This window comes from Notechis scutatus, chromosome 8, assembly GCF_049901735.1.
Source record: "Notechis scutatus isolate UNSWTSFEM ecotype Mainland chromosome 8, rNotScu1.2, whole genome shotgun sequence".
Lineage (NCBI taxonomy): Eukaryota > Metazoa > Chordata > Lepidosauria > Squamata > Elapidae > Notechis > Notechis scutatus.
In genome coordinates this window covers 3,534,492-3,550,517 of record NC_142016.1, presented here as the reverse complement: position 1 = coordinate 3,550,517, position 16,026 = coordinate 3,534,492, and the positions used below count along the sequence as shown (strand labels likewise).

General features: G+C 45.7%; 1 protein-coding gene across 4 annotated transcripts in view; it reads right to left on the bottom strand.

Annotated features, from left to right (window-relative positions):
* Positions 1-16,026, bottom strand: part of PTP4A2 (protein tyrosine phosphatase 4A2) — a 65,829-nt gene that overhangs the window by 33,318 nt on the left and 16,485 nt on the right. Inside the window, exon 2 of one of the 4 annotated variants that reach the window (XM_087970502.1) lies at positions 12,704-12,792. The exons of 1 other annotated variant lie outside the window; for it this stretch is intronic. The gene's annotated coding sequence lies outside the window, so the exon portion shown is untranslated. Of the gene's footprint in view, positions 1-104; positions 594-12,703; positions 12,793-16,026 lie in introns of those variants that run through there. 2 more of the 4 variants (XM_026673691.2, XM_026673692.2) reach the window with 2 other exon arrangements.

Here is a 16,026-nt window from a genome sequence, read left to right as displayed (position 1 = left end):
CCCCACAGCCAACGGCGCCGGAGCCCCGCAACTCCCGCCGGGCCAGAGGCCCTGCGAGGCTTCCCTCCCGCGCCCGCCGCCGCCGCCGCCGCCTTCGCGCTTACCCACCGGCAGCATTGAAGGGCCAGGCGCTGAGCGAGCCGGGCGCCTCCCACACGGCCTGGGCGGGGAGGCCCCTCTGGTGCCTGCGTCAGGGCGCGGAGCCGGGCCAGAGCCGCGACCGAAGAGGAAGAGCCGGGCCGGGCCTCCTGACCGCGACGCGACGTCACCACCCAGCCTCGAAACCGGAGCTGGCAGGCGGGAAGGCAGTGACGGCAGCAGGAGCGGCAGCAGCAGCAGCGACAGAAGCGACAGGCCGCGCTTTTCCGACTCCCCCCCCCCTCCTTCAGCCGGCCCAGACAGGCAGAAGGCCGCCCACCAATCCCAAGGCCCGCCGGGAAAGCCGCCCCGGCCGCTGCTCTGGCGGCAGGTGCGCCTGCGCCGCGCCCTGGCCGAGGTAGGGGGGGTGTGTGGAGGCCTAGTCGCCTCGACGCCGCCTCCGCCCGCCCGCCCTCGCGTCATGGTTTCACGCGGCCTCCGCTTACCCCCGCCTCGTTCTCCTAGGGCGGAGGCGCGTGGGCGCCCTTGGGTTTGGACGGGGCACCATGAGGAAGTCCCTGGCTGGGAAGTCGTATAACCGTCCAGCGGGGAGGCGGGGGTGGTGGTGTCTAGTCTCTTTGCCATGAGGTTCTATATCAGGGGTCCCCAAACATGGCAACTTTAAGACTGGTGGACTTCAACCCCCAGAATTCTCCAGCCAGCATAGCTGATAAGAGTATAGGATTCTAGGGTTGGAAGGGACCTTGGAGGTCCTCTAGTCCAACCCCTGTTCATGCTGGCTGGAGAATTCTGGGAGTCGAAGTCCACCAGTATTTAAAGTGGCCAAATTTGGAAACTCGTTCTATATACAGGTAGTTCTCAACTTAAAACATTTCATTTAGTGACCGTTCAAAGTTACAACAGTACTGAAAAAAGCGACCTTTGTAGCAGCCCAGTGATCACGTGATTAAATTCAACTGGTTGGTACTGATGGCTGTGGCTGTGTGTCACAAGGTCCCAAGATCACATTGTGCAAGCATTCAATGAGCAAAATCAAGGGGAAGCCAGATTCACTTAATTGTGGCAAGAAATGTCGTAAAATGGGGGCAAAACTCACTTAACAAACGTCTCAACAACAGAACACCTCAATTGTTGGGCTCGTAAGTCAAGGACTACCTGCATATTAGTATTAAACTTATCCAAATATAAAATACAAATGAAAATAAAAACAATGGGAAAATTGGGAAGAAAACAATGTGGGGGTAAAGGAGAAACAGAAAAAAGCATTAACTTCCAATTCTTCAGCGCAGTAGAATAAAAGTAACATTCCAGCCTCAACTTTTTATTTTTGCATACTTAGTATATAGCGGCCATTTCTATAACCACAAACCTATCTAATCAGCAAATCCCAAAGTCAGAATTTCATTTTTATTATTCTTTTGTTTTCTTTTTTTGTTTCAAGCACAAAATCTAGATCAGTGGTTCCCAACCTTTTTTTCGCCCCGCACCCCTAAAGAAATTTCACTCAAACCTCGCACCCCTGAAATTTAGGCTTTAGGAACTACTGAACAGCGTTAAATATATGGTAGGATTGAATCTTTTCAGCTATGTATGTGACGGCCACTAAATAACGATACTTAACTCTAAAATGAAAACAAAGTTCATCCATTGCATAATGAATAAAAATGCCAACGTATAGCCAATATCCTATTATTTACCTGGACTTTTCTCGCACCCCCTGGAATATCGTCTCGCGCCCCAGGCGGTGCGAGCACCCAGGTTGGGAACCCCTGATCTAGATAGTTTCCAAGCACCTACAGACCCAGCTGTCTTCCCCAGGTGTATGGAGCAACCCTCTGACAGGAGTATTTCTAGAGATGCAAAATTTCTGGAAACGTTGAAACCTGGAGGCAAAAATTGAAGCATTTGCAACCTGGGTAAGAAAGTCTTGGGCTGTGCAGCATTCATTTCAGTAATCAAACGAAATTCTTGGCAGCTAAATTATTCTCCAGCACAAAGAGAGCCGGGGCCATTTTCACCCAGTAGAATGCTGCCAGGAGGCCATGGGGTGGTGAAAATGAGGTGTGGGGGACCACACAGCCCGCCCCCCCCGTGCCCTGTTTGATTAGCAGGGTGCTGCAGGAGGCATCCATCCCGTGTCCCCCCCCCGGTGCCGGCACGTGGAGGAGAACTACAATGCTGATCCAGCCCTGGAAGAAATCCAGCTTGATACCCCTGCTCTAGCAATAAAAGATGAGCAAAGTGGAAAAAAATGGAATTAAAATTAAATATAAAGAAGTTAAACTAATGACAACAGGTAGAACAACCAGCCTTAGAATTGGCAGGGAAGTTCTTAAAGTGGGAGAGAGGCTCTGTGGATTTCAGTCATATAAGTGGTCCTCGACTTACAATCATTTATTTAGTGACTATTCAAAGTTACCATGGCACTGAAAAAAAGTGACATGGCTGTTTTTTGCACCACTATTGCAGCCTCCCTGTGGTCATGTGACCAAAATTAGGATGTTTGGTGACTGGCCATCATGCTCCTGTCGGAATCTGATTTGGAGGGGGAGGCTGAGCAATTGACGGAGTGGGAGTGTGGCTCTGGGAGTGTGGCTCCATTGGCTGTGGAAGAAACTGGGGAAGGGCAAAAGTCCAGCTGGGCAGAGCAGGGGAGAGGTAGAGCAAGGGAGAGGGAATTTGGAGGACGATCCAGGCCCACCCCCTCTTCATCCTAGGGCACGCAGGGAGGAACGGAGAAAAAAAGCAACATGAGTTGCGTGGCTTAAGGGGGAGGAAAGGGCCCTGATTCCCTTCGTTACCTACAGCTGGGAACACAGTGTTTAAAAAGGGAAATTGCGGGCAGCAAACTGTTGAGAGCAAATTGTGAATTATTGTGAAGTATTGTCAAGGCTTATCTGTGTTCCTGGCACTTTCCCAACTGTGTGTTTTGCTGGGCTTTCAAGTCTGCAATTCCTTCTCCTGCCCTGTCAAGTTAATTGCTGCTTGTGTGGATTTTTATTTACAGTTTGTGTTCCGGACTAGCAGGCTTGAAAGCCTGCAAAGCGGATTGGTCCGCTAACAGCGGGTCGTGATTGGTCGCTCCAGACTGATCCGATTGGCTAGTAAACGGGCTGCCGCGATTGGGCAAACCAAGCACGGCAAGCTCAAATCACTGTCATTGGCCGTTTAGCCGCAGCCAGCTCTATAAAAGGGGCTGCTGCGGCTATTTCGCTCAGATCGGAAGTCACTAATAAAGAGCTGTAGTTACTTTCTGAGTCTCGTCTCCGTTCTTGGACCCATCCTTCCAGACATAACACTGGCGACGAGGATGGGATCCGGAGACAGCAGAGCTGACTGAGCACTCACCGAAGATCAACAGAGCACGTGGCTGACAGCGCACAGACGTCGGCAGAATGGCCAGCAGCGCTATACCACCTGCCCCGTTCGATCCAGCCAGCGAATACTGGGACTCATACATGGACAGGTTTCAAATGTTCCTAGAGTCCAACAATCTGAAGGATGCCACTCCCAGCAAAAAACGAGCAGTTTTCCTGACGCACTGTCAGGACCCGCTGTCTTTAAAATGGCCAAAGCGCTTGCAAAACTGGCTGAAGTCAAATCAATGGACTGGGATACCCTTGCTCCCATCCTTCGCAACCATTACACCCCGGCAGTACCGACTCTCATCCGCAGACACGAATTTTACCAAAGGGATCAACGCGAAGGTGAGAGCATCAGGGATTTTGTAGCTGACCTAAGGAATTTAGGCGGCTTGTGTGGCTTCGCAAATCTAGAAGAAGCCATGAGGGATCGAGTTGTCCTTGGCCTAAGAGACCCAACGGTCCAAAGCAAAATCATGGCCAAAGGAGACATCTCCCTCGCAGATTCCATAGCCGACGCCACTGCAGCTGAAGCCACCTGTAAATCAGCAGCACGGATGCGCCGGACAATTGGGGTCAGCCACCAACCCACCAACAATATGGCAATGCCATCAGAGAAATACACGTCAGCCACCCATCATGAAGACATCGAATCCTCATCAGATAGTGAAGAGGAAGAAGTCCACAGACTCCGGTCAGAGCGCGAACAACGAGACCAGCGGGGTCGTAAATCGAATTTCCAATGCGCCGGATGTGGTGGAAACCACCCACAATCCGAATGCAGATTCCTAGACGCCATCTGTCGTTTTTGTGAGAGAAGAGGGCATATTGCTAAAGTATGCCGAAACAAAAGAGGATCCAGTCCCAAACGGAAAGAAAACAGTCTCCGACAAACAGATGGCACCCCCACCACAAATCGGGACCGCCCAAACAACCAGTGGAACCAGTACAACAGAACCCAGAAGTTTACTGGTGCACCCAGACGGGAAGAAGCACATCAGACTATCACCATCGGCCACGCTTCATCCTTAGACACCAAAAAAATCCGTGTAGAGGTCACCATTGAAAATCAACCGTGCATCATGAAAGTGGACTCCGGATCTTCTCTATCCATGGTCTCCTGGAAAACCCTGAAGCAGCTGATTCCCAACATCCGCCACCAGGACCTCAGCACTCAGAGGCTTATATTAAAGGACTACCAGGGCAACTGGATTCCGGTCGCTGGTTCCAGTCATTTCCAGGTCTCCTTCAAGGACCACACCGCAATACTACCTCTCACCATCGTTGACAGAGACCGACCCAGCCTACTGGGTCTACAGTGGTTCGCGCCATTAGGAATCGAAATGGCAGGCATCAATCAGACTGTAGATGAAGACTGGGAAGCGGCCCTCGTCCGGGACTTCCAAGAAGTCTTCAGTGAAACACTAGGCAAGTACAAGCGGTCCCCTATCTCTTTTAATCTCCGCCCTGATATCGCGCCCATTCGGCTAAAACCATGCCGAGTCCCTTTTGCTCTCAAACCAAAAATTGACGAGCAAATGGACAAACTAATTGCACAAGGCGTGTTAGAACCCATTGATCACGCCTGATGGGAGACCCCAATTGTAACTCCCATAAAACCTGACGGATCTTTGAGAATCTGTGGGGATTACAAGGCCACCCTCAACCATGCGTTACAGCAGAGCGCCTATCCAGTACCCGTGGTCCAGCATCTCCTTCACTCACTTGGGGGTGGCAGAATATTCGCAAAGCTTGACCTGGCCCAAGCTTATCAACAGTTGCCAGTAGATGCTGAAACCGCCGAAGCCCAAACCATAGTTACGCACAGAGGCGCGTTCAAATGTAACAGACTCCAGTTTGGAGTAAGCGTAGCACCTGGCATCTTCCAAAGTCTGATGGAAAGGTTGTTGCAGGGCATTAAAGGGGTCGTGCCCTACTTCAACGATGTGTTAATAGCCGCCCCAACAAGGAGTCAGAAAAATGACTGAGAACAGTCCTACAAAAGTTCCAAAAGTTTACCTCAAGGTAAAGAAGGAAAAGTGCCAGTTATGCACTGAAAGGGTTGAATTTCATGGTTACCTCCTTGACAAACAAGGAATTCACCCTACAGAAAAGAAATTGGCTGCCATCAAAAATGCCCCAAGACCACAAAACAAAACAGACCTTCAAGCCTTCCTGGGACTCATTAACTTTTATAACATTTTCCTACCCCAGAAGGCGACCGTCGCTGAACCCCTTCATAGACTCCTTGATAAAAAGGCTTCCTGGATTTGGGGACGACGGGAGGAACATGCCTTTCAACAAGTAAAGGACCTTTTTAACTTCGGATGCAGTGCTCATCCAATATAATGAAACACTTCCATTAACTGTGACTTGTGACGCCTCACCTTTCGGGGTGGGAGCCATCCTGAGCCACGTCCTACCAAACAGTACAGAGGCGCCTATTGCATTTTTTTCAAGAACTTTGTCAAAAACAGAAAGGAACTATAGTCACCTAGACAAGGAAGCCCTCGCTATCGTATCTGCAATCAAAAGGTTCCATGAGTATGTGTATGGGAGATCATTTTCCATCATCACAGATCATAAACCATTACTTGGCATCTTGGCAGGCGACAAACCTACTCCACATATTCTATCCCCTAGAATGACATGATGGTCAGAGTTCCTAGCCGCCTACGACTGCCAATTGAGGCATCGCCCGGGGAAAACCATTCCCCACGCAGACGCTTTGAGCCTCTCTCCATTGCCAGAACTCCAAGATGACCCGGCTCCCACACTATCAACACTACAAATTGAGACACTTCCCTCACCTCCACTAACAGCTCAAGACATCGCATTGGAAACCAAAAAAGACTCATGCTTGGCACGAGTTCTTGGCTGGGTGGAGAGGGGATGGCCAGAAATCAAACCCAACAAAACCTTTAAACCCTTCAAGAACAGACAAACAGAACTCTTCTCACAAAAAGGGTGCGTGTTGTGGGGAGACCGAGTGGTCATACCCGCAAAACTACAAAAAAAAGTTCTACAATTACTGCACGATGGGCACCCGGGCATCGTACGTATGAAAGCGCTGGCGAGGAGCTACGCCTGGTGGCTAGGTATGGACAAACAAATTGAAACCTGGGTCACCACCTGTAGCAAATGCCAAGAGACACGCTCGGCCCCACCGAAAGCCTCACCAGCCGAATGGGAAACGCCCAGGGGTCCCTGGTCGCGCATCCATATCGATTTTGCGGGACCTACAAAAGGGCATACTTTCCTAATAACAGTAGACGCATACTCTAACTGGCTCGAGGTTAACAAAATGAAGACTACCACCACAGATGCAGTCATCAAGAAATTGAACAGACTTTTTGCAACGCACGGGTTACCAGATGTCCTGGTATCCAACAATGGCCCTCAATTTACCGCCTTAGCCTTTGAACAATACTTAGCAGACCGTGGCATACGACACGCATTGACATCACCGGCTCACCCGGCGGCGAATGGTAGAGCTGAACGAATGGTTCAGTTCACAAAAAGAACTCTACAAAAAATGGAACAAGGCAACATCCACGATAAAGTCACCAGGATGCTCCTTCTCCAGCATATTACACCAAACAGTACGACCAACAAAAGCCCAGCTGAACTTCTGATGGCCAGAAAACTCAGATCGCCTCTAGACCGCCTACACCCTGCATACACCCCGGAAAAACCCCTGGGCTCCAGCAGTAAACACCGCGCCTTTAAGGTAGGAGACCCTGTATTTGCAAAGAACTTTTCAGGTGACCCATTGTGGATCCCTGCCAAAATAACTCAAATTACAGGCCCCCGCTCCTACCGGCTAGAAACCACAGATGGGAGAATGTGGAAACGCCACATCGACCAGCTGCAATCCAGGCTGACCACATCTCCCATCAGTGACCCCAACCACGAAACCAGAGGGGGAAGGGAAACCGGGGGTTCTGAAATTGAACCAACACCTGGCATAGAAGAACTAACCCCACAATCACCACATCAAAGCCTACAATACTCACCAGCTGATGAAGAGCCTTGGCAATTGATCGTCTCAGCTAGTAGCAGCAACCGAACAGGTCCAGCGAACCCTGAGAGCCCAAGCGGTAGCAACGAAGGAGGCGTGTCAATCATCCCGAGGTTACCTGAAGGGAGTCACAGCTACGGAACCAGCTTACCGTTCCAGGCAATTCCGGCGAGCAGCCCGTCGGAACCCGAGACCGAGCAAAGACATTTCGAACAGCGCAAGTCAGGTAGACAGGTGCGAAGACCCACCTACCTGCGAGACTACATAACCCCACCCCTTAGACGAAACCTAGAGGGGAGGGGTGTTCCGGACTAGCCGGCTTGAAAGCCTGCAAAGCGGATTGGTCCGCTAACAGCGGGTCGTGATTGGTCGCTCCAGACTGATCCGATTGGCTAGTAAACGGGCTGCCGCGATTGGGCAAACCAAGCGCGGCAAGCTCAAATCACTGTCATTGGCCATTTAGCCGCAGCCAGCTCTATAAAAGGGGCTGCTGCGGCTAGGATATTTCGCTCAGATCGGAAGTCACTAATAAAGAGCTGTAGTTACTTTCTGAGTCTCGTCTCCGTTCTTGGACCCATCCTTCCAGACATAACAGTTTGTATGTACTTTGTTTTCAGACTGAATTTCCTCCACTTAAAGACTGTTCTTGGGAGAGTTTTTTCTCCAGCCAAAGGTAACCTGGACATTGGGGGCAAAGTTGGAGGTATTAAAGGGATTCTTCTGGCTCATTTGACTGTGTTGCCTTTGTGCCATGCTCCTTTGGTTCATCACACTGGCATGTAATGAGGACAGTTGCAGTGTCCCAGGATCATGTGATCCCTTTTGTGACCTTCTGACAAACAAAGTCACAAAATTCACTTAGCAACCATGTTGTCAGGTTCCAAGTAATGCAACCATCATAAAACAAACTCTGGGGCATTGCAATACCCCAAATATTACCAATCCACCACCTAACTTGCATTCAGGCTTGACACATGTCACTAAACTTAATTACTGCAGTGATTCACTTAACAACTGTGGCAAGAAATGTTGTAAAATGGGACAAAACACACAAGTCTTGCTTAGCAATGAAAAAATTGAACTCAGCTGTGATCATTAAGTCAAGAACTACCTTTATAGGCACTTACTCGAATAGATACCCTACAGAGAAGAGACAGGAGGGGTTTTGTTGTTGTTGTCGTTGTTTTTAATTCCAACCATGTGCCAGATTGAAAGAGCTGTCTCTGCCATGCAGACAGCTGCTATGAACAGTCTATGCAATACCCAGCTGTCTTAAGCAATCCTGCATGTATTTTTTTTCTCATTACTTTGATGAATCACATGCCCACGAATACATTCATTTAAAGCACTTTAAGCCAATAGTACCGTGTTTCTCATATAATAAGGCCGGGTCTTATTTTTTTTTGAGCCCCGAAAAAATGGCTAGGCTGTCTTTTCGGGGGTGACTTAATTTCCCCCCCTTGCATCTTTGGGCGGGCGGCGATGGCTTGGATGTTGACCTCAGCATTGGTGGGGCACTTCGTATCGGGGTCAATGCAGGCAGCACCATATCCGGGTGTGCAACAAAAGTACTTCCTAACGGCAAGCCCCCCGCCACCATTCCCCACCATTTCACATGTTTTAATATAGGCCTTAATTTGGGGGGAGGGGCTTAATTTCATTTCATGCCTATAAAACATGCTGGGACTTCCTATTGGGGGAGGCCGTATTGTTGGAGAAACAGGGTATTTTAAATCAACAAAACTGGGACTTCTCTCACCTGCAAGCTATTTTTTTATATTTTTAAAGAGAGAGGTTGATTTATGATGCTTGACTGAAAAAGAGATTATTTTTATGTACTGCATCATATCTCAGCAAGGGCGAGCCTTTTGCATCCTATTTTTCCTTTTATGGGTTGTACCAAGAGCAGATGTGGACAAGCACTCTAAGAGACAGTGATGATGATGATGATGATGATATTATTATTTCACACTACCTGAATTATTATTAATTCACACTACATGAAACAAACCAACTAATATACAGCAGAGCTGCCGTTATAACTGCAGAATTGGGTTATAAAATGCCAAAAAAGAAACCCACGAAATGACATTGACAGGTTGTACCTGGCAAGAAGAAGAGGGGGCAGAGGACTATTGCAAGTCCATCAAACCTGTAGAAGAAAAACAAAGTTTGAATGACTATGAACCAAAGTACAGGAAAAACTGCTACAGGCTATAAAAATGGAGAATATTATAAAAACAATAGAAACAAAGCCAAAAATATAAGGAAAAACAGCTGGATGACAGATTAAATGGATGGAAAACCAAAGCTTTGCACGGACAGCACTTGAAAAACATTGAAGGAAAATGTGATAATAATTTGACATGGGCATAGCTTAAAATGGGAACATCAAGAAAGAAACAGAAGGTTTAATACTTGCTGCTCAAGAACAAGCACTATAATCTAATGCCATGAAAGCAAAGATACAAAACTGACAATCGAAACTGCTGACTTTGCAATGACAAAGTTGAAAATGTTCCACACTTAATATGTGAGTGCAGCAAAATCGCACAAAATCAGTAATGGGAACATAAAGTGGAAAAAGTTGTCGAAAATGAGAAGGTGAAAGTCTTGTGGGACTTTCAAATACAGATGGATCATCATTTGGAACACAAACGCCAGATATCACAGCTGTCGAAAACCAAAGCATACAATTTATTGATGTTGCTGTACGAGGAGATGCCAGTCGAAGAAAAAGAACTGGAAAAAAATCATGAAATATCACAACTTGGCCATCGAAACTATGTAATTATGGATGAAACATGTAACAGTGATACCCATTGTCATCGGGGCACTTGGTACCATGTCCAAGAATTTTGCAAAATACATCAAGAAGTTGCAACTTCCTGCTGTAGCACCAGAGGAGCTGCAAAAGACTGTGCTCCTCGGAACAAGATACATTTTAAGAAGATACTTGGTTGATATTTAGGATGCTGGCAGCAACCCGTATCAACCATCAGAGCCAGTCAATTATATTTGTGATAACATTTTTAAATGTCCAGTTGACTGAGTTTCATGTTTAATGAATAAAAGTTTATAATAATAATTTCACACTCGTGAATTATTATTAATTCTCAGTGCATGAAACAAACCAACTAATGTACAGCACAGCCACCATTATAACTGCAGAATTGGGTTATAAAATGCCAAAAAAAAAAAAAAAAAACACTGAAACACTAAAGTGGAAAATTCAACTTGAAAATAAAATTTAAAAATTACAAGGAGATGTCAGCAATTTGAAATATTTGAAATAAGGAAAACTAAAGAATGAAAAGCTGAAGAATAATTTATACAAAAATATAACCTGCAGGAATAAACAATAATGGAAATTATGGAAGAACCAAAACAGTTTGTAATAGCAACAGCAAAAGAAAATCAAAATACGCGAAGGACGAATAAAACAATATTGTGTAAATGTCCAATTCAGAAGAAACCAACACCTCTTCTACCAGTCACTTGATGAAAATCGAGTCCAAACTAATGTATAAAGAAAAAAAACTTTGAAGTTTTGGAAAGAACTGTGGAAAAACCCAGTGGAACACAATAAAACTGCCTCCTGGGTCACAACATATTCACAAACAACACGAAACAAGCAAAATCCATAGGGAAAGCCGCATTCATTTAAAGACCTTGTGATTCATTTGACACAGTCATTTGCATAACAACTGTGGCAAAAAGATCTAAAACTGTGTGCGACTCACTTAATGAGTGCATTGCTTAGCAATGGTCCCAATTATTGTCATTAGTACAGAACTATCTGTAACGGCCTGCAAGTAGAATGAGTAGCAAAAGAAAGCAAAGATAGTACCAATAGTATTAGGCACTTTGGGTGCAATCCCAAAACATTTGGAGCACCACTTGAACACCATTGGCATTGACAAAATCACCATCAATCAATTACAAATGGCAGCTTCACCAGGAACAGCTTACATCCTGCAACAATACCTACTTGTCCAAGGTCCTTGGGAAGGACTTGATAGGTGGACAGGAATGCCAAAAGCAGTCTAAACATCTGGCTGACTATGCGACCAACCACAATAAGAAGTTTGAAAGATTTTAAAATATTTTGTCATAGGAGTTCACTGTTATTATGGGGAAAAGTTTAAAAACCTGACCTGGCCTATAGAGTGAAGGATGTAGCGGAGAGGAGTTACCTTAGTAGAAATATGCAAGAACCATTATCTAGGCAAAGGGGACTGAGTCCTGGGAAAAAGATAATCTGAAATGGCTCAACAAAGAAGACCCTGATTCATTAGGGTATAAGAGGGAGGGAAGGAGCAACACCATTAGACCTAACAATTGTTATTATCGCCAATACTGTTATTTTTATCATATCCAATCAAAATAAAGCACAATTCTAGTCTATTAGTCTTCTGTGGAGCTGAGGTCTATCTAATGGATATAAATCTTGGCTTTCAAACTATGTTTCACCCAAAGATGTGGTCCTACTTGGAGACCATGTCAGAAGGAAGCTTCCTGTATACAAGTGGTCCCTGACTTACAACCATTCATTTAGCAACTGTTTGAATGAACATGCTGTTCAAATAATGCAATGGGAATAAAGGAAAAAGGAACTTACAGCTGGTCCCTGCATTTGTGACCATTACACCATCCCTATGGTCACATGATCAAAATTCAGATGCTTGGAAATTGGCATGTATTTACAATGGTTGCAGCATTTTGGAGTCATGCCAACTTCCCATCTGATCTCCGACAAGCAGTGTCAGTGGGGGAAACCGGATAAAGCTTAACAATCATGTGATTCACTTAGTAGTTGTAGTGATTCACCTTAACAACCATGGTTAAAAAAAACTTTGTAAAATTGGCCATGACTCACTTAACAACCATCTTGCTTAGAACAGAAATTCTGATCCCAACTGAGGTCATAAGTGGAGGAGTTCTCAACCTTTTCTTCACCATGGACCCCCCCCCCCCCACTTTAAATACCTTTTGTGGTGCCGGATCATGGCCATGGACCCCAAGACTTAACTCAAGATTTAAATCATAGCATTTCTTCAAGCCTTCACGGACCCCTGGGATGACATCGGACCCCCCACCCACCCAGGGGCGCGTGGACCACAAGTTGAGAACCATTGCTCCAAACTAAAACCAGTTCAGATATGCCAGGAAAGAAAGTGGGAGATTATGTCCTCTAGCATTACCATAAAACAAATATTACCTTTCTCCTCCTCTTGCCATAAAGCTTGACTTTACAGTCCAGGACAGACTGTTTCCTCTTTGACATTGATGGAAAAGTACAGAAGGCATCTGTGTGGGTAAATAAATAGAAAACAGGTTTGCCTTAAGTTTTCCCTCCTCCCAAAAAAACTTCCTCTATTTCAAGCTAACATATCACTTGTGGAGAGAGAGAATGGATCAAAAAAAAAAAGGCTTTCATTTTCTCCAGAATTTCCTACATGCAGTTATAGCATTTAATGTATTTAAGGACATTTATGGAAAGTGGAAAGAAGCAGCCCGGTGGCCAGGCGAGGTGCGTGGAGTGAGGAGGCAAGTTCCCCCTCCGCCTTTTCCCCCTCCCGACTACCTCGTGTTGTTCGTGATGCAAGCGACGCAAGCCTTGTGTTCCCCTGGGCCATATGGGTGGGGCAGCCTGGTGTTCCCGGATTAATTGCTTTGGAGGTGAGATTTCTCTGTGGACCACCAAAATTTTCTCGCAGACCACCAGTGGTCCCCGGCCCACTGGTTGGCAACCGCTGCTCTGGATGACAAGGGTTTGGCACTCTCCCTAGTCTCCCAAATCATCATCAATCTCCATTCCTCTTCCCAAGGTATTTCCATCTTTAACTTTCCATATTTCATCTCCATGGTCCCATCTTCCTCGAAAGAGATTTGTGCTCCTAATTTGCATAACAGATCTCTTCCTAGCAACGGAATGGGGCAATCTGGTATATATACAAAACTGCTGAGTTATAATTTGTCCTCCAGTACTACAAATTAAGGGTTTCAGAAATGGTTGCTGTCAGATTTTTCCTGTTGCTCTCTGTAGGTTGATGGAGTCGGGGGAGGGTTGGGTCATAGGCTGAGTTAGGACTGACCGAGTGACTCCAGTATCCACAAGGAAGGGGATGGTTTTGCCTCCTACTGATAGACTGACCACAGGTTCTGGGAGGCGGGCTGAACCCGGTCGGTCTCAGTGCCATTCCTCTACTTCTGCCGGGCCTATGAGGGGGGCTTTTGGAAACCCTTCTCTATGTCCTCTCCCTCCCTGGCTTCTCCCTCGGTCACCTCTCTGGTTCTTCACAAACCCATCTCTTTGTTCCTCTTGTCCTTCCTTCCAAGTTTTTTTTTTTCTTCTTTTTTCTGGGCACTCACCCTTCCAGTGCCCTTCCTTCCTAAGGCACGGCTGGCTTATGTCCCATTTTGTACCCCACACACACACCCCTGGAAAAAATAACAAAGAAAAAACACTGAATGGTGTTGACACACTTAGCTCTGATTTTTGCCTTAGTATACTACTGGCTGAGAGTTATTGATTTGATATTTTTATTTATTTAATAAACGTATAAGCCAGGGGTCTCCAACCTTGGCCACTTTAAGAGTTGTGGACTTCAACTCCCAGAATTCCCCAGCCAGCTTTGGGAGCTGAAGTCCACAAGTCTTAAAAGTGGCCAAGGCTGGAGACCCCTGGCCTATAGGCCATCTCATCTGTACAGGTTATCTCATAGAGATGACTCTGGTTGGCTAGCAAGTAAACAACAGTAAACAACATAACAATAATCAAAATTAAAAATATTTAACTCCCAGGAGATGCTTTGCCTGGCCTGCTGCCGCTGATCCCAGCAAGTAAACAACAACTTATAGAGACAGGATCCTCTAAAGTATGCCTCTAACTGATAAGAAACAGAAGAGAAAAAAAAGAAACAAGGGGGGAACAAAACACAAAATGAATTCTATCACGCTATATTCTGGCCTCATAGTGTTTGGTTTACACAATCATTTAGATGTTTTAGGGATTCCGAGCCAGATCTCAGCAGCTTGACATTCTATACATCGCTATTTTATATCTGTTATTGTTCTTATTTAAATTATGTGCAGAAAGAGGTGATCTTATGAGTCTTTCTCTATATTTATGCCTTTGAGCCAGTCTTGGTTCTTGGCAACCGCCTGAACTGCACTTTTCTTGGCAAGGTTTTTCAGAAGGTGCTTACCTTTGCTTGCTTCCTGGAGCCGAGAGAGGGCCTGGTTCAAGGTCACCCAGCTGGTTTTGTGCGAAGGCAGGACTAGAGCTCATTCTAGCGGCCTGATACCTTGGCCACTATACCAAATGGGCTCCCCCCAAAATACACAGATACATAAATAAAGATCAGCCCTTCCTGCTTTAGCCTTAATTTTGCAAAGTATCAATAGAATCAAGTGAGGAGGAAGAAAGAAGAAAAAGGTAGTCCTCAACATATGACCATTTAAGGAGCCTTGGTGGTGCAGTGGTTAGAGTCCAGTACTGCAAGCTGCTACTACTGCAATTTGGCAGATTGAATCCCACCAGGCTCAAGGTTGACTCAGCCTTCCATCCTTCTGAGGTGAGTAAAATGAGGACCCAGATTGTTGGGGAGGCAAGAGGCTGACTATGTAAACCGCTTACAGAGGGCCTTAAAGCACTATAAAGCAGTATATAAGTCTAAGGGCTATTGCTATAATGGAGCCTCTCCATTACAGTCATACATCATAAGTCATAAAACGGGTTGGGCACATTATTAACCTGATTTTATGCCTTTTTTTTTTTGTGGAGGATGTAAAACACTGCATTAAACAAACCCATTATTAGCCGAGACAGTTTTGCTGAAAGCCAGAAGTAAATTGAGAAAATCATAAAAACATGACCACAGGACAATCTAACTGGATAATATGGCTGTGTTGCTAATGGCAGTCATGTGATAATTTAAAACTTTGGAACCAGGCTGTTAAGTAGATTGTTACTTTAAACAGTTACTAAGCAACCAATTTATAAGCCGAGTATTATCTATATAAACATCTCCTTCCAGCACTGAGTAGTCCCACATAAAATATTCACCAACAAAGGAGATAAAATATAGAATTGTTCAAAATCACATATCATAATTTATAAAGAAAGAAATCCCCCCCCCATAGAAAATCTATGCAGTACTGGTAGGCTTCAACTTCAACAATTCCTTTAGTCAACATTCTAAGTTACAATGGCACTGAAAAAAGTGACTTATGACTTTCACACTTTCGCACTGTTGCTGCATTCCCATGATTACGTGATTAAATTCAGATGCTTGGCAATGGATTCGTATTTATGACAGCTGCAGTGTCCTGGGGTCATGCGATCACCTTCTGCAATCCTCTGGCAAGCAAAGTCAATGGGGATGCCAGATTCACTGAACACCTGGGTTACTAACTTAACGCTTGCAGTGATTCACTTAACATTGGGGCAAGAAAAGTCATAAAATGGGGCAAAACTGACTTAATGAATGTCTTGCTTAGCAACACAAAGCTTGGGCTCAATTGTGGTCATAGGTTCGA